This window comes from Amblyomma americanum, chromosome 5, assembly GCF_052857255.1.
Source record: "Amblyomma americanum isolate KBUSLIRL-KWMA chromosome 5, ASM5285725v1, whole genome shotgun sequence".
Lineage (NCBI taxonomy): Eukaryota > Metazoa > Arthropoda > Arachnida > Ixodida > Ixodidae > Amblyomma > Amblyomma americanum.
Window position 1 is genome coordinate 171,933,178 of NC_135501.1, and position 22,008 is coordinate 171,955,185.

The following is a 22,008-nucleotide window of genomic DNA, read 5'->3' on the forward strand; positions in this document are numbered from 1 at the left end:
TCTATTTCTGCGCTGGTCATTTCGAACCATATGAACTGTCAGCTTGTTGGACGCTTGTAGCTTTCCAGGCTTTGTCAACTGCAAAAGCGTTGTCTGGGGCTTCAGAGAACACTGAGTAGGGTGCACATCTCTAGTTCTCCAGAAAAATATGTTCAGAAGCAAACTCCACCATTAAGAGCGGCCATCTGTTTTGTGAACCGCGCGCAGTTATGAATGTCCAGCTCAGTGGCACTACTTCCTTGCCACTTCTAAAACCTGGCTGCTAATCGTAAACTGTTGTTGCACCTTTAGTGAATGTTTTGACACTAGCTCATCATCGTCAGCCTGATTACGCCCACTGCAGAAAAAAGGCCTCTACCATGTCTCTCCAATTAACCCTGTCCTTCTCCAGTTGCGCCCCCCCCCCCCCCCGCTACGCTTGCATTCTCTTGGAATTCACTCAGTTACCTTTAAGAACAAGCGGTTACCTTGCCTTTGCATAACATGCCCTGACCAAGCCCATTTCTTCTTGATTTCGACTAGGATGTCATTAACCCAAGTTTGTTCCCTCACCCGCTCTGCCCGCTTTCGGTCTCTTAAAGTTACACCTATCATTTTTCTTTCCATAGCTCGCTGTTTTGTCCTTAGCTTAAGCTGCACTATTTTCCTTAGCCTCCACATTTCTGCCCCTAGGTGAGTACCGGTAAGATACAGCTGTTGTACACTTTTATCTTGAGGGACATTCGTAAACTGCCATTCATGATCTGAGAGAACCTGCCTTATGCGTTCCACCCCATTCTTATTATTCTAGTTATTTCCGTCATGATATGAATCAGAGGCTATTGTGAACTACTGTTCTCTTGCTAGACTGTTGAACATTGATTTCGCTTTCTGCGTGACACAAGCTATATTAGTTGTAATGTATGCGGTATCTCACTGCTTGATAACGTACTCTTTTGTGGTTTATGGTTTGTGGCGGTTTAACGCCCCAAAGCGACTCAGGTTAGGACGAAAATGACGGGAAATGTTTGTACGCGATTCGCGCTCGCTACTCCTCCATGCCAGGCTGCCTATATTCGTTTTTTGGCCGCTCTGTGTTCGCGCTCAGATACTGATCAGATGTTCCCGGGTTCGAACCCGACCGCGGCGGCTGCGTTTTTATGGAAGCAAAACGCTAAGGCGCCCGTGTGCTGTGCGATGTCAGTGCACGTTAAAGATCCCCAGGTGGTCGAAATTATTCTGGAGCCCTCCACTACGGCACCTCTCTTTCTTCTTTCACTCCCTCCTTTATCCCTTCCCTTACGGCGCGGTTCAGGTGTCCAACGATATATGAGACCGATACTGCGCCATTTCCTTTCCTCCGAAACCAATTAATATTATTATTATTATTATTATTATTATTATTATTATTATTATTATTATTATTATTATTCTGTGTTCGCCCAAGGACCAGCTCGGTGATCTTGCCAACCACCACAGCAATGCGCTGAAATGTGCTGTGACGTATGTTGGCTGGACTTGGATGTCAGAAATTGAAAAAAATATCGCAGGGACGCTGCCTTATGCGCACCCATTTATACCAAAAATTTCAGTGTTCACTCCCATGCCTATTTTTGTGTTTTACAAGCAAGGCTTGTTGGTTTCAGCTTTATACCATTGAGCACGAGGTAGCGGATTTGATTCCGGTTAATGCCGCATTTTGTTGGAGGCGAAACGCAATGACTTCTGAGTGCGAAGATATCTACGAATATGAAAGAACCGTTGAACAGCGAAATTAAAAAAAAAGCCTTCTATTAAGGTGTTCGTTAAAGCTCACTACATATTTTGGCGTGTATAAGCATTGATCAGATAGATGTGTATGCAATTTATTACGCATATGCGAAGTAGAATGTAGTGTCCGGCCTACGCAGTGCTCGAAGGAACACTTTTAGAGAAATTGACGTAAGCCAAGAAAAACGGACTTCTAAATTCTGTTCCTAAAGAAGCAGGGGCGCATTTTCGAACGATTCATTTCATTTCACACTACCCCAGTCCTCTACACATCGGCCTTTGCTCCCCGTCACGTCTGCCGTGGTAGACGACGTCACGCTGATCATGATAAAAACACGCTCATAATGCCACATACCTGCCTAAACCATTGCCGAACCCTTTGCGCACCCTTAACATTGTTATGCCGTTTATGGATCGGTGTTGCTTTTACCAACCACTATGCTTTCCGGATGGGGATGGCTGACAGTCCTGCCTGTGAAAGCTGTGGTTGTGAGGAGACCATCACTCATCTTCTCTGTGAGTGCCCTGCATTTGCGAGTGCAAGTCATACACTGTGTTGTGCCCTGGACCACCTCGATCCTCGCCCATTAACAAAGCAAAAGATCCTCGGTCCGTGGCCACAGTAGTCGACTGCCATCAAGGCATACAAGGCACTCTTTGCCTACTTGAGAGCGACTGGATTGAGTGACAAATTGTGACAGCGTTGTGCGTGTGTGTGTGTTATGCCTTTTTTCAATTCTCTCTTCCTCCTTTTAGTCCCCTAATCCCTCTTCCCCAGTGCAGGGTAGCCAACCGGAACCCCTTTCTGGTTAATATGCCTGCCTTTCCCTCCTTCTCTATCTATCTAGCTATCTTAGCGCACGCTTGCCGCACTTTCGCCCACCCTCGCCGCATCACTGCCGCAACCGAACCCCACCCTTGAACGCGCCCTTACCTATTCGCCGATCGGATCGTCGCTAATGGCGACGATTGGCGGAAGCATGGCGACGCGTATGGCATGACTGACGACGTAAAACGGCGTTAATATAGTCGCTAGAAAGAAACTGCACGTCGGTTGTGGAGCAGCGTATGTGCGCGACTGAGCTGGACAGGAAGCATGGGCAGCGTTGGCACTATGGTGGCTAGCGGCGTCACCTCGGCCAGGCCGACTATGTCTCCGGATTGGCCAATCGGTATACGACCTAGAGATCATGTCGTCGACTTGACGTCACTACCAAACAAAGTGGAGCAGAGTCTTAGAACATACGGCGCTGGAGTTGCTATAAGCTAAAAACGGCAAAGTCACGTCAATTCCAACAGCCATGCATGTATATATACATATATATATATATATATATATATATATATATATATATATATATATATATATATATATGCGTTGACATAATGAGGCATATAGTGCAATTATCTTTTAGGTTTTTATTTAGTTCAGTCGGCGTGCCAGTTGTGATCACAGTTACGTGATGGCTATAAGAAAATGACTAATTATATTCGCAACCAGTGCCACCGCATCATCGCAGCTACGCAACCTACTGCCAAAGACCAGAAAATATGATGCGCCAATTCGTTGCACATGCACCGCAGTTTGTTTTCCGAGACAGATTTAGTGCCGATAAACACCGTCACGGGTGTCAAACTCGTCGTGCTGCTCCCTAGCTCTTAACCGTGCGGTGAGGGCGTGGGACGCGTTTCTGTGATATGGTGCGTTCCTGCTGACAGGCATGACGTCAACCATCCCAGGCTAGACTCTGGTTATGGATCTGACCAGTGTTTTATACTTCGCGGAAAATTCTAAAGTGTAAGTTAGTAAGCGCGAAAGTGAACTGTATGGATGTCGCGAAACTAGAACTGAGCCTATCAGAAACTCCTCAGTATGCGCGCTGTGGCGGCGTCAGCGCGTGCAGCTTCGGGGAAGACTGGTTACCCCGCATTTGTTTCGAAACTTTCCGTATCCCTCGGGCTTTTATTTTTCTCCTGATGAGGCTTAGTGTCAGTCAATTTCTAATACCTTTTATGTTACTCCTTACTAGGCGCACTTATGTCCTCCTGTTTCCAACCCTATTCGGGGGCTGTACCATGTGGTATGGAGTTATCCAGAATAATGTGCAATAAAACTTGGTGTATAAAGTGGAATAGTGTTAACACATGGCGAAAATATTTATGTTCATGGACATGAGTCCCGTCCGAGGTCACAGCCCTAGTAAAAAGAGCTATATGAAGCATTAACCTCAGCAAGCGTTTTCGGACAAACGTCATACAATTTGAACGATATTGTATGACCTCTGGAGAAAAACTTTGATTTTGTAAAAAAAAACAAATAACATTTTTACGGCATGTGAGTGATAATTATATGTTTGGTTGACATTTCTGTATTAGCTTATGGCAGCATACAAGTTTTCCTTAGGTAGAGGTCTGCTTTACTGGGGGTAGGCATTGTAGTGCCAGAATATCCGCAACAGCTCCCATCCGAGAGGTCAGTGGGCAAGACCATTATATATTTATAAGAATGAGAAGCAGTATCTTGATGTCCAAGGTGCAATCACAGTTGTTAGCAAAGCTCACCCGATGGAGGTTTGCGAGGCGGTCCAGATGGCCCAGACACCCCATTTCCACCTCCACCTCCTCCACCGGACGCCTCCTCAGTGACGTCATCGCTTGGGCCTGCGTACGAAGAAGGAACTCAGTGAAACGGTTTCGCTGGATACCAACAAATGCCGAATTTCAATTCGTCAGCATTCCCTCGATTAAAATGTCGCGATACCGCAGTCAGTCAGGTCGTTCGGTGAAAGATCTCGGGGTATGCGACAATCTTCTATTTTCTCGACAAGATTGTTTTGGAAGCGACAAAACTTTGGGGTGGCACCTGGGGCAAACATGACTGACTCGATCCGCGCGAAGCAAAGCTGTGGGTGCAGCTCACGATTATTTCAACGAGCTTCAATTTTTGTAGATACACAGGGGAGGGTATTGCGCATGGTGACCTTCCTCTTTCCCCCTTCGTTTCGTGCTCTTGCGCGTTTTCACATAGCCGTGGTCCGGCCATTGCTTCAACTGCGAAAGCACTAACTACTGCAAGGTATCAAACCCAACCAGGAATCTTGTGGCGTCCCTGACCACGGCGGTCTAGAAATAAAATAAATATTGCCTTGACTGGGTTTCGAACACGAGGCGGCGCGAACAGACCAGCTTTGCTGGCCACTGCGTAAGGGCACTAGGCTACTACCGCAGCCGATCACGCCTACTGTTAAACAGCAACCTACACTCATGCTGGGCATCGCACATCCTCGTCTTCATCCATTTCCATGTGCGACGCGAAAGAATGAGATTCAGTTTAACCCACGGAGGTCACGAGCCCACAAAAGGTCACAAGCCCGCGGCGCCACTATCCTGCTGGCGGCGCCTGCCGGCCTGGAAAGAAACTACTGAAATACAACGTCACGGCGTGCCTGCTGAAGCAAACACCCGTTTCGTCTGCTTGTCGTCTGCGTTGAGCGCGCGCCGCCGGAGTCGCCTGCCCGGGCGCTATATTTTTTTACTTTTTTCCCTGCTGCTTCTACGAGGCGCCGCATGGCGCCGCCACTGCATGCGACCCCTTCGGCGCATACAAATGTGACTTTATCTGGTCGCCTGCGCTCCCTAGCGCTGACGGGAGTTTCACCTCCTTACAGTCTTGCTCCGTGGTTTAACCTCGATAAGACGTCTAAACGAGTCTAATATCACCCCCAGACGCGCCGAAGAGCCAGCAGAGCAATACTATGAGCCAACCAGGATAAATACATGCCTTCGCACTCCGTTTTACTACGTTTAAACACTACATCTTTTTTGTCGTGGCATGTCTTTTTATTAGATATGCTGTTTGTAAAAAAAGAAGAAAACCTTCGCATCGGTGTTTAGTAATATATTACAACGCATATTCTGAATGAAGACGAGGCGAACGAAGTTTTTGACTGCTGCTACTTTCGCCTCAGAACAATCGTTGGACACCTTGGAAGACATCTGCGTTTAATTCTTCGAGTAATAACGTTCGTTAGGACACTAACTCCAAACACCCTTACACCATATGGTAATAACGAGGAATGGTTTTTTAGGACACAAAAGCTTTATTTGTTAAGGAGACTATGGCGCACTTACCAGCAGCTCCGAAGACAGAGTATCCAACACCGATAACCAGCAGGAACAGGAAACACAGACCGAGAAGAATCAAGGGGGTCGGGTTTCCTTTGTTGTCACTGGAAAGAGATTTCTTGCGGTTTGTATTTTGGCCCGTTAACCCGGCGCTTTGCTCATAGTCATCTTCGGCGCCTTTTCTACGAAACCCGAACAATTCTACCCACTTGCGAGGTGTCGCTGCGGAGTGCGAACAGAACGAAATATTTCTGACGGCGCAGGAATATCGCAGCTGGGATTCTAAGGGTTGACTTTTACAATCCTGTTTTGCGAGTGTGTCTCCTTCCGGACTTCCTGGCAGGCGCGGTGTCCCTCGAGGCAGTGATGAAAAAAAAAAAAACGTCGGAGATATGCACTACGAATGGTGGGTGCAGATGATGCAGACCTGACCGTGTAATAAAGCTGTCTTCTTCTTGATCTACTGTATCTTTCCCTCCGCCACCTTTCTATTCTTCAAAGCTCAGCTGGATCGCATAGATAACCCTTCTGCTAAGCATGCACGGCGCCCTACCATGCTGGGTTACAAAGACATCGCTACTCTCAGCTTGTTATCCACTTAATTTTGGACGTGTGGCTATTCAGCCGCCACCTGTACACGGAAGTGTTTCCGCCAAGTGTCGACGCAAATGTTTTGCGTCGACACTTGGTGTTCAGTCCCAAAGAATGTATTTCTCAGGACGGAAGTCACATCCAATCTAAATATTATTCCCGGCTGTGGAGTCTTCACGCAACTTCAGGACGGCAATCAATCTTCTTTGGCGACTGCTGCGTATAGCGCAACATTATCGCACAGTCAAATAGAAGCATCCCGCTTCTGAGGCTTTTACTGCAGCCACCGCTGTCAAGGACATGGTGCGTCGAAGATAGCAATCAACGGCTGCCGAGTAGCAGCTACACGACAGATTCTCGACTCCGGACGATTAACGCATGTTTTATTTTAGTAATGTTCGCGTCAAACTGGTAGAAAAAGTTGGCTTGAGTACCACATGGTTGCGGCCGCAAAGTGGCATAGTGCGAAGACACTGCGTGACATCCCATCTGACTAATAAATTGAACAAATTTATTTCTTTCAGCCAAGGATAACTTTTGAGAGAAAAAAGCCCTTGGTAGATGAGCCCCGTTTCTAAATGTCGAAGACAAGTGCTCTTATTCATGCTATTTCTTTTACGCGCCGCAGGTGCAAGGACAAAAAAAGCTTGAGGCAAAAAATCTTCGTTTGGATGAAATGCCCCTAGTGATTTGTAATAAGCACGTTGCTATGTCCCGACCGCAGAGTAAAATGTAAAATTATCGAACTTTGGAAGTACGTATATCATTCAGTATCGATACTTGCCCTCCGCCTCCTTCGATTGCTGTAGGGTAATTCCAAAAACATTATGTTAGACGATTGAAATGCAGCAAAAATTTAGCGCTAAAGTTTGACTCACCAATTTGGCAGCACGGTTGAAATGAAATAAATCTCAGGTAGTTCGAGAAACTCTAAGTGCATTCAAAAAGTCTTAACTTAAAGGCTATCAATAAGCGTTGCACATTTATTTGTGAAGGCTCCCGGATAATTATTCCAGTTATTCCGTGATGCAGCACACCTCAAGAATCAGCAGCAGTAGCGCTAGAAATATTGTGTAGTGGTCAATAAACATGAGTATATCAGATATTCCAGGGACTGTTCGATTGGCCTCACTTTCATTAGTATTAGGCTCGGGTTTAAGGACCTACACAGAGTAGTCTTGTTCCATGCAGAGATTACGAGTTCAACGTGCGCACAATCTACAAAGTATTTATAGGGGTTCAACTGCTCCGACTCTTGGTACTTACTCGACATCTGACTGCTCTCTGAAAAATAGAGTCCAGATTTGCAGCAAGAATTAAGACGGCAGTATCAATACTCAATTCCTTCTGGTACATTTGTGTACGAGGACGGCTCCTGCCTTGATCACAAATGCTCGATGAGCGTAAGTTTAGAACGCCTTGTACTGGTCGCGTACTTGTCCATGGCCTGCCCAATGCATAGCACGTGCCAGATGTCTGGGACTGCGCTTTGTAGGCCACCATAGTGACTCGCGTATTGATGAAAACGACTGGTGCGCGAGTGGTCGGTTTTGCTGACTAACCTCATCCTTGTGACCTCTGTTCGAGAAACACAGAAACCTCGAGGAGATCTTGGTTGAAACTGCCGGTGAAAAAAAACCTACTTTATGTGCACGTTTTGTAAACTGTGGGCTATGGTTATTTTCATGGCTCTTCAGTAAAGTGTGGTTGCATGACGCCAAAAAGCGACATTGTTTAAGCAAATAAGAACGCTGGCAATATCCATTTTGGGCAGTGTTCTTCGTTGAAACGGCGCTCCCTAAACCAACACAGTTTGCAAAAACTTAAGCCCAAACTGGGACTGAGCTGAGGGCACTCACAAGGTGACTATCTCATGGAGTTGAGCTTCTTCGCACTACCTTCCTCTTTGCTTAGGGACGTTAGCTGTCAAGAGAGGGAGCCTCTGATGGCGCATTAAGCGCTACAAAACAACGTTAGCTGAAGAAGCCACAACATAAAAACAGGAAATAGCTGAACACTACCAAAACAGCAGGGATTCCGCACAATAATACCCTAACACTCGTCCAACGCAAAGTTCTAACCCTCTCCTCACCACACTAGTACTCAGCTACTTCGGATGGCGTGACACAGCTCTTTGTCCCAACTGCCTCAAGACGAGGGCAGACACAAAACACAATGTCTACTCATGGAACAACTGCCTCAACACGAGGGCAGACACAAAACACAATGTCTACTCATGGAACACTGCCATTACCTCTCCCCATTTCCCTTACCCCTCTCCGGTAATGTTTAAGTGTTGGGATTCACTCTGGCTCAGCAGACTGTCAACGGGCCTTAGAGGATAAACCGCTCTTTTTCTGTGTTCACTGTGCCTTAGTGCTGGTCTTGAAGTTTTCTCCTCCTCCTCCACATACGTAGAAAGAACTGAGCGGGCACCCGGGACCGGTAATAATTTATCTTGGATTCAGGTAACTACAAGCGTGCAAATGGCGGCTCCAATCCGCTCTTCGTCAGCGGAGCGCAGCCTTGCAGGAACGGATATCACGAGCTCGTTGCGTCCGTCCTCGAAGCATCGGCGCCGCCCGGCGAAATTTTAAGATGTGTTCAAACGTCTTTGACTCTAGTGTAGCACTTCGCAACAGCTTTTCTCGCCTGCAGATAGCCGGCGGTATTATTTCAGCAAATAATGTTGCTTGTGTCAGTAGATTGTATTCCTTGTTCCCAAGGGCACTGTGCCACCGTGGTCGTCTTGCACGCTGTTGTGCTAGCGTTCAAGAGGGGGGTTGCGGCTTGACTGCTTTCCGCGGACGCTGATTGTACGCACATATTCCTCAAGCCCACCAGCCGCGGCGGCTCAGTGGTTAGGGCGCTCGGCTACTGATCCGGAGTACATGGTTGCCAACCCGGCCACGGCTTCCGCGTTTAGATGGAGGTGAATGCCTCTGCGTATCGCCAGGGATTGCCTGGCTTATTATTGCTTACTGTCACAGTACAATATATACCGGCAGATAGTCCTCGAAAATAGAGATTCGAAAATTGCACGCTTGTACCTCTCGCCAGTTTTTTCCGTCGTGTTCCAACGCTGCGTACAACGGAATGACTGAAAGTAAGCCACTGCGAAAAGAACTCCAAAAATTGCATGCGCGATGCGGTCCTTAACAACCGAGCAGGAGGTATTGGCCGCAGTCGATACCGGCCTCCTAATAGCGCGGCTTCTTATCGGCCGAAAACAATAGAGAACATGCCGCCTGGCCTGCCGCGGTGACTCAGTGGTTTGGACGCTCGGCTACTAAGCCGGAGTTCGTGGTTCCTAACCCGGCCACTGCTACCGCGTTTCGATGGAGGCGAAACGCAAAAGGCGGTCGTAAGCTGCGCGATGTCAGTGCATGTTAAAGACCATCAGCTGGTCTAAATTATTTCGGAGCCCTTCACTATGGCACCTCTTTCTTCCTTTTTCCTTTCACTCCCTCTTTTACCCCTTCCCTTACAGCGCGGTTCGGGTGTCCACTGAGACAAGTGAGACAGTTACTGCGTCAGTTCCTTTCCTCAAAACCCAATTTTAGGTTTGAGAACGTGCCGCCTGGCGGCGATTCTAATGTGCGACAAAAAACGAAAGTACCCCATGCTAGTACTGTCCAACATGATTTTCTGCTGAACTGTAAACTGTGCGTGCTTAGAGACACTGCCGCCCGACTGCTTAGAATTGCTTTTATTCTGGGTGCCATCGTGTGTCGGTTGTACAGACATTAGACCTCATGCTGGAACGCCCGTGCTCCAAAATGTCCGAAAACAACGGATCACCCACATGTATTGAGCACGGAAGCTGCTTTTGCATTTCCATTATCTTCATGCATACACAAGCTCAAAGGGGCGACAAACTTCATTGTAAGTACTTGAGTACCTCAAGCTATTGAACAATGCCAAGCTGTGGCAGGCCATTTCTGCGACATAGGTGCAGAGGATGGCAGTACTTACCAATCGATGACATGGCGGCTAGAAAGATAAGATAGTGCTCTTATTAATGAGAATGTAATTTAAAATAAAATGTCAATACCTCAAAACCGTATGCCATTACCTAACATATAAGGAGCCTTTACCTCTACGAGTGTAGCTATAACCCTGATCACAGCCACAGACGTGTGCTGTTGTATTAACTATACAGCCTATACGTTGTTACATGAAGTTTAGGGCTATATAACTCACTTCATAGGACCTTAAACGATGCTGAGAACTCTTAAGCACCAAAATAGCTGTAAAATAGCTAAACACAGCCAAGAACATAACGAAAGAAACGGGACCCGTACTGCCGTCCTCCATGCTGAAAAATCACGCAAATCCAAAACTCTACAGTGTCGAAGGAAGCGTCTGCTCTCTAAGAGTGGTAACAGATGTTCGGTGTTCACAGCCTTGATGTGGCCGCTAATCGCCGCTGTGTGGCACTGCCACCGTCTACGTCTTGGCAAACAGGGACAACGCAATTTTCGGCAGCACCACTACTGCCGCTTTCATGTCCATCCAACATTCTCGGACAAAAATGGAATATTGTAAGGTGCTGTTATGGAAATATTAAAGGTAATGGTCCGTTCTTCTGATATGTAGCAAAATCTTTCTTTTGAATCTTCTACACAGAAGAGTTAAAACTATCATAGAAAAGCGATGAGAATGTTTTTGATGATAGCAAAAACGTCAATAGAAGAAAATGCAAGACTGCCGTCGGGTGACCTCCGGCTGTATTGATTGTTATAATAAAATCTTGTACTATATGAAACAATTGCATTCATAAATGGCTTCCCGCTCAAAAATGCTTTTGTCCAGAATTGCTGGGTATGTTGGGAACAATTTCGGGGATTGCCACAGGACAGCCCTTACGCCGCCTAAAGTGCGGATGACATTGAGCATCATCAGTACACGTTGTGGTACCGTGACATCGCCTGTCTTATTTTTTGAGACTCTAGAGGCAACGTCCACTCCGTATTCAATCTACGATTGGGTACGTTTCAAGTGAATGGAAGACGGTGCACACATCTAACCCTATTAGCTGGGCAGAGGCGCCATGGCTCATGTTGAAATGATGCGTCGTTTTCATTAAGAGTCCGAACTGCTGATGCGGTCAGAAGTGAGAACTAAGTTTTCCGGCATGCGTTTGTAGTTCCGTTAATGCTTGTGACGTCACAACATTTAGCGCTCTGTCGAGTTTTGGCTCTGACAACTTTTCAACACCGCTCAAATATGAACAGCAATACTTACTTCCTTCAATAGTCGATTCTTCACCTGAAAATGAAGCGATTGACGTTAGGAATGTTCATCCTGTCGTGCAGTCACTTCGTAGAGAACTTCGAATAAAAATAGAGAGCTAATGCAGAACAACAGAACTAAGACATGGATAGTGATGCTTACCCATGGTTAGGCGGGTCTAGATGTCTTGGTTGTCAAGAAAAAGGCGTCAGCAAAGAGGTCAGTTTTCGATGCAATGTCTGGAGCCTCTGAAGTGCTTTCCAAGGACGCCCGTTTTTGTTAAGCCTGAAGCATTAAAAGCAATGGGACGACGTTTTGAAGGCTTTGCCACAGCAACACAATAATACAGTGGAAGAACTTTACGCAAAGCTGACGGGGTCTAGACTTGTAAGAACAACGCAATTCAATGGTGTGCACACTCATTGCTATGCTTTGTGGACTATTAGGAACGTAACAGCTAGAGACAGCGGAGGGGTTTTGGGCGCCCCTGGTAGCAATAACGCTCTGGGTAACACTGCCACGCGGATTATTTTCGACAGCGTTTTCATGATATCGTGGCATAAACCTCGGTCGCAGTTATCGTAGCGAAAACCTCCGCGCCCTGCAGGAGACCCCAGCTTCCTTTGAGCCAGCCCGGCAGGTGTCCATCAAGAGTAAAGCCATTACCGAGGCATTCTTGCAGTCAGAAATCTGCCTAAAGACGTGCGACGATATGGAAAGTGGTGATTCAGTAGTTAGTTCTCACTGGCGGAAATGAGGGGAGCAGTGTTAACGAGTTAACGATAGACTATAGGGAATAATTTAACCACTGCTTCTCTCTACACAAAATGGAGAAAGTTTTGCTGAAAATCCAAAATGAAATGTCCAGTTCCTTCCATATTAAAGACCATGCGGAAAGAGGGAAAGGAGGGGAACGGGGACTTCTTACTTTTTTTTGCGGTGTGTAATGTATGCACAGCAGCCAGCTAATTTGAGAAAAATAAAGCGTACGAGAGAATGCAACTCCGTGACTCGAAAATGACCGCCTTTTAGTTCTAGTATTTCTCAACGGATGGCAGCACATTACTCTTTAGCGCTCGCCGTAAATCCGTCCCAAGGTGGCACCTGCTTACGGAATGGGCGAGAAAACTTTCTATGTCCACCCTATTGAGCGAGCGCTCGGAATGGCCTTAGTTCTAATCCAGCCTGTTAGATAGGCTTCGAGAGAAAAATACAGGAGAGGCTTAAGGAACTTACATGCAGTGATGCGAAAGCATTGCAGATGTTTCTAAATAAATTCCAATTCCATTCGAATTGTATTCTATGTATTCTATTCATTTGTAGTTGGTGCAGTTGTAAACACTAGTACCGATTACTACTGGCTAAAATTGCGCATCGACACCACTTTTTGGACGACGGTAGGTTTTCGAGTCGATAAGTCACCTAATCCATTCGGATTAAAACATTTGGATGCAAGTGGTTGTTTACCTTCTCAGGCGCGACGCGATAGGATTCTCACCACGCGGCCTTTTCAAATGCGTATCGAGCTGAATTAGAAGCGCGTGTGAGGTGGTGCTATGTCATTGCTTATGACGGGAATTTTGTTGTGTTGCAGAAAGTAGTTACCGTCTCGGTCCTGCTCAGGAAATAGCTTTAACCTACCCCTCTCAAACACGCGCTTCGAAGCACGCCACAAGACTAGTGCCGCAGTGAAAGACTCCAGCTTAATTTCCCCCACTAGGATATTTTTTTATGCCTTAACTTAAGGCGTAAGCGCGTAAGAAGAGAACGCGGCGGAAGTAACCTGAAGGGCGGAAGGAAGCAGGAAGGAAATCCGAAAGCGGGACTACGTTCCCCAATGGTTATTCGCCGGGATCCTCTTCACCACTGTCCTTCAAACCTTCCAAATGACTAAATGTGCAACGCTCGGCGCCTCGTAGCCACCGACGACGTCAAGAGCTGCTGCGCAGAACCTGTGACTTGCTTATGGCCGAGGAAGTCAGCGGCGAGGCCGTCAAAATCCCGTGCTTCGCGCCGCTTAAAATGTGACCCCAAGTGGTGTGCGAGGGAGGATCCCGCCGGGCGTGAAGACGAAGCTAAGGCATTTCGGCCTGAGCACGAACATGCAAAAAATCTGTGCCACACAAGATGAACGAAGGAGGTGTGGGAGCCGAGCGGACGACGCCGAAGGATTGAGGAAGGCGCAACATGATCAATTACTAGACGAACTGTTTTGTCACCGTTACTGAGTGTATTTATCATCCTCTTGCCACCTTACGCTGCTAGAAGCATTTGTGACAGCCGACCTGACTGCATTGCAATTGCGAACCAGTTTGGGATGAAATTCGCGCTACTCTGTCGTAACCGCGAGGTCATTTTTTTTTTCAAATTGGTGCCTCAACTGTAACGAACAAGCATTTTCAGGCGCTGTTTATTTAGAAGAAGGTTCTCAGCCTAGCTATGCTATCGGAAAATAAATGAACGTGAGGAGGAATGGAGCGGCGGGCACGCCCTTATGTGGACAGCGAGTCACCCGCACACGCTGAGAAGCAGATGGTCAGCCTCGACATATAGGACTCCAATGAAGCGGGAAACGCTAACCTTTCGCTGCCAGTTCCCGAGTTCCCATGCGTGAAGACTCGCGTTGAAGAGGAACGTCGTACAAAAGCTCGGGTGAAGGACAGGACGAGTAAACGAGTGGCCGTGGGCTCGCAAGCGGAGTAAGGGATCGCGGCGTTGCCGGCTAAAGCAGTGGGTTGAGGCCGAATATAAGGCGGGTGCGAGCCCCTAGGAGTGAGCTAACACTCACTATCTGCAATACTACGAATAAATAATCGCCACATAATTCATTCCGTGTCCCCTACCTGAATATGAGACCACCAGCGCCTAAAGGGGAGTAGTGAACAAACCTGCTGCGTCTATGTCCGGTGCTCATGTCGGAGCGAGGCGAGCGGATATCATTGCACCGCTAGAGAACAAATCACGCGAACTTGGTAATGACGAATTTGGCGCCTTCAATAAGAAGAAAGAACTGCCCATTACAATTTACTATCGGGTGTGTTCTTTAGAGCGTCTAAATTCGCTTAAATATTACCACTACGCGAGCAATAAAATCTTCATTAAAGCAGGCAGAGACGATAAAGGCTTGACAGCACAAACTTTGCGAACTGTACGGCGTGACAGTTGACGGCAGATCAGCGCCTATGCTACAGTCACAGAGCACGCATTGTGCTTCGGAGAATGACGGTTCGTAGCCAAAAGCACGGCCGATGAACACGCGACTGTTTGGGATACGCATCCAGCCCACCTGGTTCCTCAGTCGGCGGCCTTCAAGGTACGGGACAGGCCTCGACTCTGGACAGCGGTCTCGCTGGTTGGAAACCGGTAGATTCCTGAGAGGAGAAAACAGAAGGGCGTGACGCCTGGTGCCCCTTCAAGGTGGCTCGAGAGTTGACGGTACTTCGCACGTAGATAGGTACCAGCAGGCGGGCGGGAGAAGTTCGAGGGTGGGTCGGGCAGGGAGCAGATGCAGCGGGACTTCAAAAGAAAGAGCAAGCTCTGGCCTGTACGAGCAACGGTCGTCGAGTGCGCGAGCTACGCGAGCTGTTAGGGCTGGAAAGGCGATGATGATGATGATGATGATGATGATGATGATGATGTTGTTACCCTCGTACAATGGCACATGCCCACATAGGGGGATTGGTCAAGAATTGGGGGGAACCGAGAGTTTTTCAGATAAATCTTTTCATGGAAGAAAATAAAATGAATGCTGCGGAAGGGAGAAGCAAAAAAAGAGGAACAGCTAAATAAAACGGGAAATGCGTAACGCACGCAGGAGGTAGACACTGATGTTTATAGCCGAGTGGTTTATTGATAATGCTTTTTATAAGAATAATAATGACATTGAAAAAAATGTTACCAACGTAGCCGATTTGATTCCATTAAAAATTTTTGGATCGCGGTAAAAATAGACCTGTGGCTGTACCCAAGTATGGTGGCTCGAAACGACAATATGACTGGGCTGCTCAAACTGAGGCGAAGCGGTTGTAATGGCTTCTCTATAAACCGTCTTCTCATCATGGTGAAGAGGCGACAAAACAACAAACAAATGGCCTATGGTTTCGTGCTCACCACAGAATACGCGGACGGGATAGAGCGCCAACCCAGACGTGTGCACATAACAATTTAAGGGTGGAATCCGGCGGCGGAACCTTGGTAGAGATACCTCAAGCTGCCGTGAATGGCATGATTTCCTGCTCCACGAATACCTCAAGTGCAGGTAATCATCAGGTCTTAAAAGAGATGCAGTTGTCATTCTTAACAAATTCTGTCTTCAAAACCTCGCTGCTGTGATGTACCCTGTAGCCGGAACGATAGGTAGCACATGGCCATTGAGGGATTCATTTGCCAGGCTGTCCGCCACTTAATTGGCTGTCACACCGCTAAGACCTGGCACCCATACCCAACAAGACTCAAGAGCGGAGGGAGTAATCAATAGAAGGTGCTTAGGATTGGCGAATCTACAGCGGAAGCAAGGGACGAACACAAAGAACGAGAGTCTGTAATGACAGCCACTGAAGAGAAAGCTGGCTCTAGTTTTCAAAGAGCAAGCACCACTGCGAGAAACTCCGCTTGGAAAATTGGGGTGTAGTCGGGAAGCCGCACAGAAAAAGACCAATCTAGAAGCGGGCAATATATTCCCGCCCCTGCCTTTTCATCACATTGGGAGGCGTCAGTAGCTATCGTTAAGCTATTAGGCGGGCTTTTTAAATGGCCTTCCATTAATCCATTTAAAATGCAGGGTGGTAAATGCTTAGCGATATTCAGGAAAATGTCATCACAGACAATTTCTATCGAGGATCCGCTGTTTTTCGTCGGAAGGATGTTATACAAAAGAACATTTAAAGGCTCAAGCAAATTTTGTACCATAACTACCTGCGGCGTATAAAATCTAGGCCAGTGGACTCCAAAAATAAAGAAGTCGGCTGGCAAAAAAAAAACACAAGGAGCAGTGTAAACTTGATATATCCTTAGGTACGTCTGAACCGTTAGGAATTGAAATCTAGATAATAACGGAGGAATACGGGCTTCAGAATAAAGCACGTTATTGGCCACAAACTTGGGAGCCCAGGTCACAACCGAAGCGCTTCTCGCTCCAAAAGAACGAGCGGGCGAATTTTGTAAGCAGCTGTGCCAGAAAATTAGTCGGACATACAAAACCTAATGATCAAAAGTGCATCTTTCCGCATTCCAAACCGGGGATTACTTAATCTATGCAACATGGCCACAGCACGAGCCCCTTTCGCTGCAACATGGTCAACGTGAGAGCGCATGTGAGGCTTTCATCACAACTTACACCAAGATATTTTAATCACTTAACTTGGGGAACATTTTGTCGCTGGAAAATGAGAGACAGATGAACAGGATCTTTCATTTGAAAAACAAGTACATCGCTCTTATTTATATTTAAGGTGAGACGTAAGTCACAGAACGAACTTTCAAGCAAATTCAGGTACGATTGCAGGCGCACACAGTGAGATTGAATATCAGCGGCAGCCGTGAGAAATGCAATGTCGTGCTCATAGACGCGCGTGCGAATGTGTTGACGGCTGGAGATAGAGCTCAGTAGAATATTAAAGAGCCCACCCGAGCGCCGATCGCCTTTCTCCTCGTTTTCTCTCTGTGCAGGGCGGCAAGCGCAGCCGAGAATGCTGAAGATGTCGATAGCCCACGCCGCAGTGCCCTCGTTTGGATGCAGGCGAAACGCGAAATCTGCGCTGTCAGTTCACGATAAAGAACCCCATTTGGTCTAAATGACGGCAGTGCCTTTCACCAGGTGCTGGGCCTGTACGTACAATCTAACGGCCGGCCTGCATGATCGCGGCGATAGATGGAGCCCTGGACTGAGGGCCCCACTCGGAAGGCATACTGTACTCAGTAATCTTTTCCCTCCTCCTCTACTTCGACACCTTTTTCTTCCATTTCTTTCTTGTTTATTTCATTCACTCTTTCATCCATTTCCTTAAGGCGCAGTTCAGGTGTCTAAGTGGGACAGTGAGACAAGTACTGCGCCCTTTCCTTTGCTAAAAAAAAACAATTTAATAAAATGCATGTACTCGCCGCGGTGGCTCAGCGGTTAGGGCGCTCGACTACTGATCCGGAGATCCCGGGTTCGAACCCGACCGCGGCTGCTGCGTTTTTATGGAGGCGAAACGCTAAGGCGCTCGTGTGCTCTGCGATGTCGGTGCACGTTAAAGATCCCCAGGTGGTCGAAATTACCCCGGAGCCCACCACTACGGCCCCTCTTTCTTCCTTTCTTCTTTCACTCCCTCCTTTCCTCCCTTCTTTTACGGCGCGGTTCAGGTGTCCAACGATATATGAGACAGATACTGCGCCACTTCCTTTCCCCCAAAACCAATTATAATATTATTCAGAAAATGCATGTCGCGGGAGTGATTACAAGTAAAGCAACGACGCCAAAATTGTCTCACTGTGAACGGCACTAGAACCGGGCTCTTGAGAGAAGGCATCAATGTGGGAAAAGTAAATATTTCACACGTGTAGAACCGAACCCTGAGATTGGTTACGATGGCTTCCAGTATCTTTTATCTGATGGACTACCTACGACTCCACGCACTTCGCTATGAAAGGCGACAGGACAGGAGGTGGCTTGATCTGTCCCTTCGGGGCTCGGATCTAGGGATGGTCGCCAGTTGCGGCGAGAGCTCCTTGCCAATGCGGTATCTGTTGCTAAAGCCGGCGCCAGCACTTCGGCGGACGCGGTTGTTGCGACCCGCGTCTCTTCTTCCAATCTTTCCTCTTACATCTCTTTCAACTCTTCTCTGGCTGCACGTGGCCGAGATTGTGGCTCAGTTCGAGGCAGTGGACAGAAGTGTGCTCTTTCCTTTTCATTTAGTCACAACAAAAACATTATAGTTCAAAATCCACACATCGCCCGTTCGCATTGCACTTCCTTTGTGTCGCCAATTCAAGCTAGCGCAGACAACGTGAACGGAACAGCTCCTTGACCTGAGCTTACCCAAAACCTCCGAGGAACTCAGAGAAGCCCTGTTACACTCAAAGATTCACAGGCTAGCGCAAACGATGACGGTAAGAGCGCTCCACAGAATACTCGGCTGCACGGTAAAACTGCGAGAAGACTCCCGGGTAGGGCCCAAGCAGCACAAGTAATTGGCCCAACGTTGGCCCCGTATTGGCTAAGGCCGGCCCTTCAAGGAACCAGGATGGGACGATCCTGTTGCAACATTGGGCCGATGACCTGTGCTGCTTGGGGGACTATAGCCGACGAGCAACGCAGACAACTCCCGGTAACACCGATACTGAAAAACATAGACCTACCTTCACACAGCCAGAAGGGGAGCTAGAGCAGAAGGAATAGAGAGGACTGGCGAAAGCAACCCGTTAACGTGGACGCGGCCACGTATGGCCGAGACACAGAAAGGGCAGTTGCCGCGGTGCTCGACTCGAAGCATCGGGACATCACCAGCGGGTCTCTCGGAAAGTGCTCGGTAACCGAAGCCGAGAAGCTAGCCGGCGCTCAGACGGCGACAGAGATCTTTCGTACTGGGCGGTCGCTAACTTTTCTCACTGTCAAACGACCTGGAGCAGGGCAGTCGCACATCGCTTAAATGCTGCACCAGTGTACCAAGAGTGGAATCAGGACTCCCAGCGATATATAAATGTAGAGATTAACCAATTCCGCCTACGTAGCCGTTAACCCATTAACGCTATGCGACACGCCCTTAAGGTACTGCTTAAGTGTCTCTTCTATATTTTTTTTCGGTTTTTCTCAGCATGCGTAAAAGTAAGAGGTAAAAACATATTTGTGAGAACGGGAATTAAAATCCGCTACTTCCTATGTTGCTGTGGCGCAGTGGGTTAGAGTTGTGTTTTTGAATGCGTAAGACCGCGGTTTTCGTCGTCTTTGAAGGGACACTTTTTCTCGCATTTTCTCTAACGAAAGATTAACAGCACGCAAATTATCTACCATCCACCTCAGGATGAGGATTACCTTGTAGGTTGCATTCCCGGATGTTTTAGATACAAAGTCGCATTTTAAAAAGCTTCAAACCGGGACGGGACGCGAAACCAGATGCTGCAGCTTTGCGACGTTCCGCAAGCGCAGATCACAAAATCTTTCTTCGGCGAATGTCAGGTTCTTTGGCTTCTCTGGCAGCTTTTTAGACGGCAGTTTTGTCGAAAATGCGGCTCATGGCGTGACGTGGGGTGGCATGGTTAGGTTCTTAATGCAACCTAAAAGGCAATGGGCTCCTAAGTGATTTTTGTGCTGTTAATGCTTCAAATGATGAAAGAGTACAGAGGTATTTTTCCAGCACGGGGATGGGAACTGTCGTCTCTCTCTTTGAAAAACGAAGCACGTATCTATTGCGTTCGTCTTTGTGTTCTTCCCACGTCCCCGTCTTTTTTGCGCTTTCTACACTAATGGATTACCAAGTCACCCAAGCGTCTGTTATAGCCAGTATCTATTGCGTCACAGAAATGAAAGGAGTGGTTTAATTTTCTATTTGCTGCCAGCTGGCACCGCTTAACCGAAAGTTGGCGTGCACCATTGTAAAAACGGACTTCTGTTCCTCATTTTGTCTGTACCCTCTCCATTTACCAGAAACATGCGTAGTTCTGTTCGGATCCCTCAGTGGTATACAGTAGCCTACGGCTTGTAGCTTATCTCAGTTTTTAAATGGCGAATTGGACAACAAAGCATAAATTATTACAGCCTAAAAGCAACATACACACACGCAAGATAGTAATTCATTCGCTGGCCGGTAGTTTAAAAAAAAAACGAAAATATTGTTTCTAGCAAGGGGATTCAAAGGGCCCCCTTTCACATAAAAAAATGGCGCGCTAATCCACTTTGCCTCCAAATCGGCAAGAGGGCTTGCTTCTAATTGCGCTTTTATGCATACTGTTCAAATATCTGGCATTAGCCTTTAGATGGCGCTGTTTCACCGGAAGCTACGAGATTCCGTCACAGAACCAAAAGATGATTCAGGAGTTCTAACTTTTAAATTTATTTGCGGCTTGCTGACTCACCACTGAATTCAGTTCTCTCAAGAGTGCAGCCCAAACTTGTCGATTTACTTTCTTGCTCGTGCGTCAGCGTCGTTGGTCGTCAGGGAAAAATCACGACGAAAACAAATAATTAGTAATCCTCAGCTAATTTTTGGTATCAGTGGAAATTGAACAGAGGACCTTCGGATTGCCAGACTGGAATTTCACCTGTAGGCTCAGACGACTTGTTTCAAGCAGATATATTTGTTAACCTGGTGAATGCGTAGTGCTTTAGAGTACTATATTACGCGTTGAAAAACGAGCGGTAATATGCGTTCCAAAATTGATGAGAATGAAGGCTTTTATTTTCATACAAATTTCCGTATTTGCCACTCGGCCGTGTCATTTGACCAAACGTCGCTTGTGTACTCATTGTAAAGGGGCTGGCAATCTCTACACCGATACTGAACCGATACTGAATCACGATACTGAACCGTTAAGAGTTAAGAGAACATAACCGCGGTTTATGGCGGAAGGCTACCTCTCAACACCATTCTTTTGTAAGGACTTCTGCCAAAATCAATGCAGCAGTCACATAATATATCACAGAATGAGATGCCGGGACTGTGGAGCCATTTTTTTATAGAAAGAATGCCCCCCCCCCCCACCGGACTTCCTTGAGCGAGAAATCCAGTGGGTCTGCAGCATTACAGGTACCCGAGTATATAGACGGACAAAAAAGACGGCCCTGTAAAGCATACCTCAAGGTCTAACATCATGAAAAAATTTGCAGCGGCTTCACTTGGCTAACCCCTGGAATTAAGCGAAAAGCAAGGACGCTCGTGCATGGCAGCTCCGCTACACACTCGTGACAGCCGTTTTATATATACTCACACGACCACGTGGCTATGACGTGGTATACCACATGTCTTACGACACCCCCATCGGATGTCATCAGATGGCTTCACATCACCCCTTTAGATGTTCGTAAGGTGAAAGGTCAAAGGGAACCCAAAGGTCTAGGCCGTGGCAGTCGACTTTCGTTGGAGGCGAAATTCTAGAGGCCCGTGCACTGTGCGATGTAAGTGCACGGTAAAGAACCCTAGGTGATCGAAATTATCCGGAGCCCTCCACTACGACGTCCCTCAAAGCCTGAGTCGATTTGGGTCTTTAAACCCCATTAAACTAAAATCAACCGACCCAAAGGTCACCCCATTTCAAAGGTCAAAGTTAAACTAAACGTCATGAGTCAAGGTCAGGGGTTCGACACCATAACTGTACCACATATGGTCATACACG

The 22,008-nt window shown here is 47.3% G+C and overlaps 1 protein-coding gene and 1 long non-coding RNA gene across 2 annotated transcripts in view; both read right to left on the reverse strand.

Annotated features, from left to right (window-relative positions):
- The window catches only part of LOC144134343 (uncharacterized), a 29,314-nt gene extending 23,165 nt beyond the window's left edge, over positions 1 to 6,149 (reverse strand). The window contains exons 1-2 of the mRNA XM_077667277.1: positions 5,881 to 6,149; positions 4,312 to 4,410 (exon numbers count right to left, since the gene is read on the reverse strand). The gene's annotated coding sequence lies outside the window, so the exon portion shown is untranslated. The remainder of the gene's footprint in view (positions 1 to 4,311; positions 4,411 to 5,880) is intronic.
- Positions 6,150 to 7,043: 894 nt separating this feature from the next.
- Positions 7,044 to 15,247, reverse strand: LOC144135300 (uncharacterized). Its single transcript, XR_013315440.1, has 7 exons — positions 15,159 to 15,247; positions 14,987 to 15,071; positions 11,863 to 11,985; positions 11,713 to 11,736; positions 10,441 to 10,458; positions 7,732 to 7,749; positions 7,044 to 7,268 (listed from the first exon to the last, which is right to left on the reverse strand). It is a non-coding gene; the product is annotated as an uncharacterized LOC144135300 (long non-coding RNA).
- Positions 15,248 to 22,008: the final 6,761 nt, after the last annotated feature.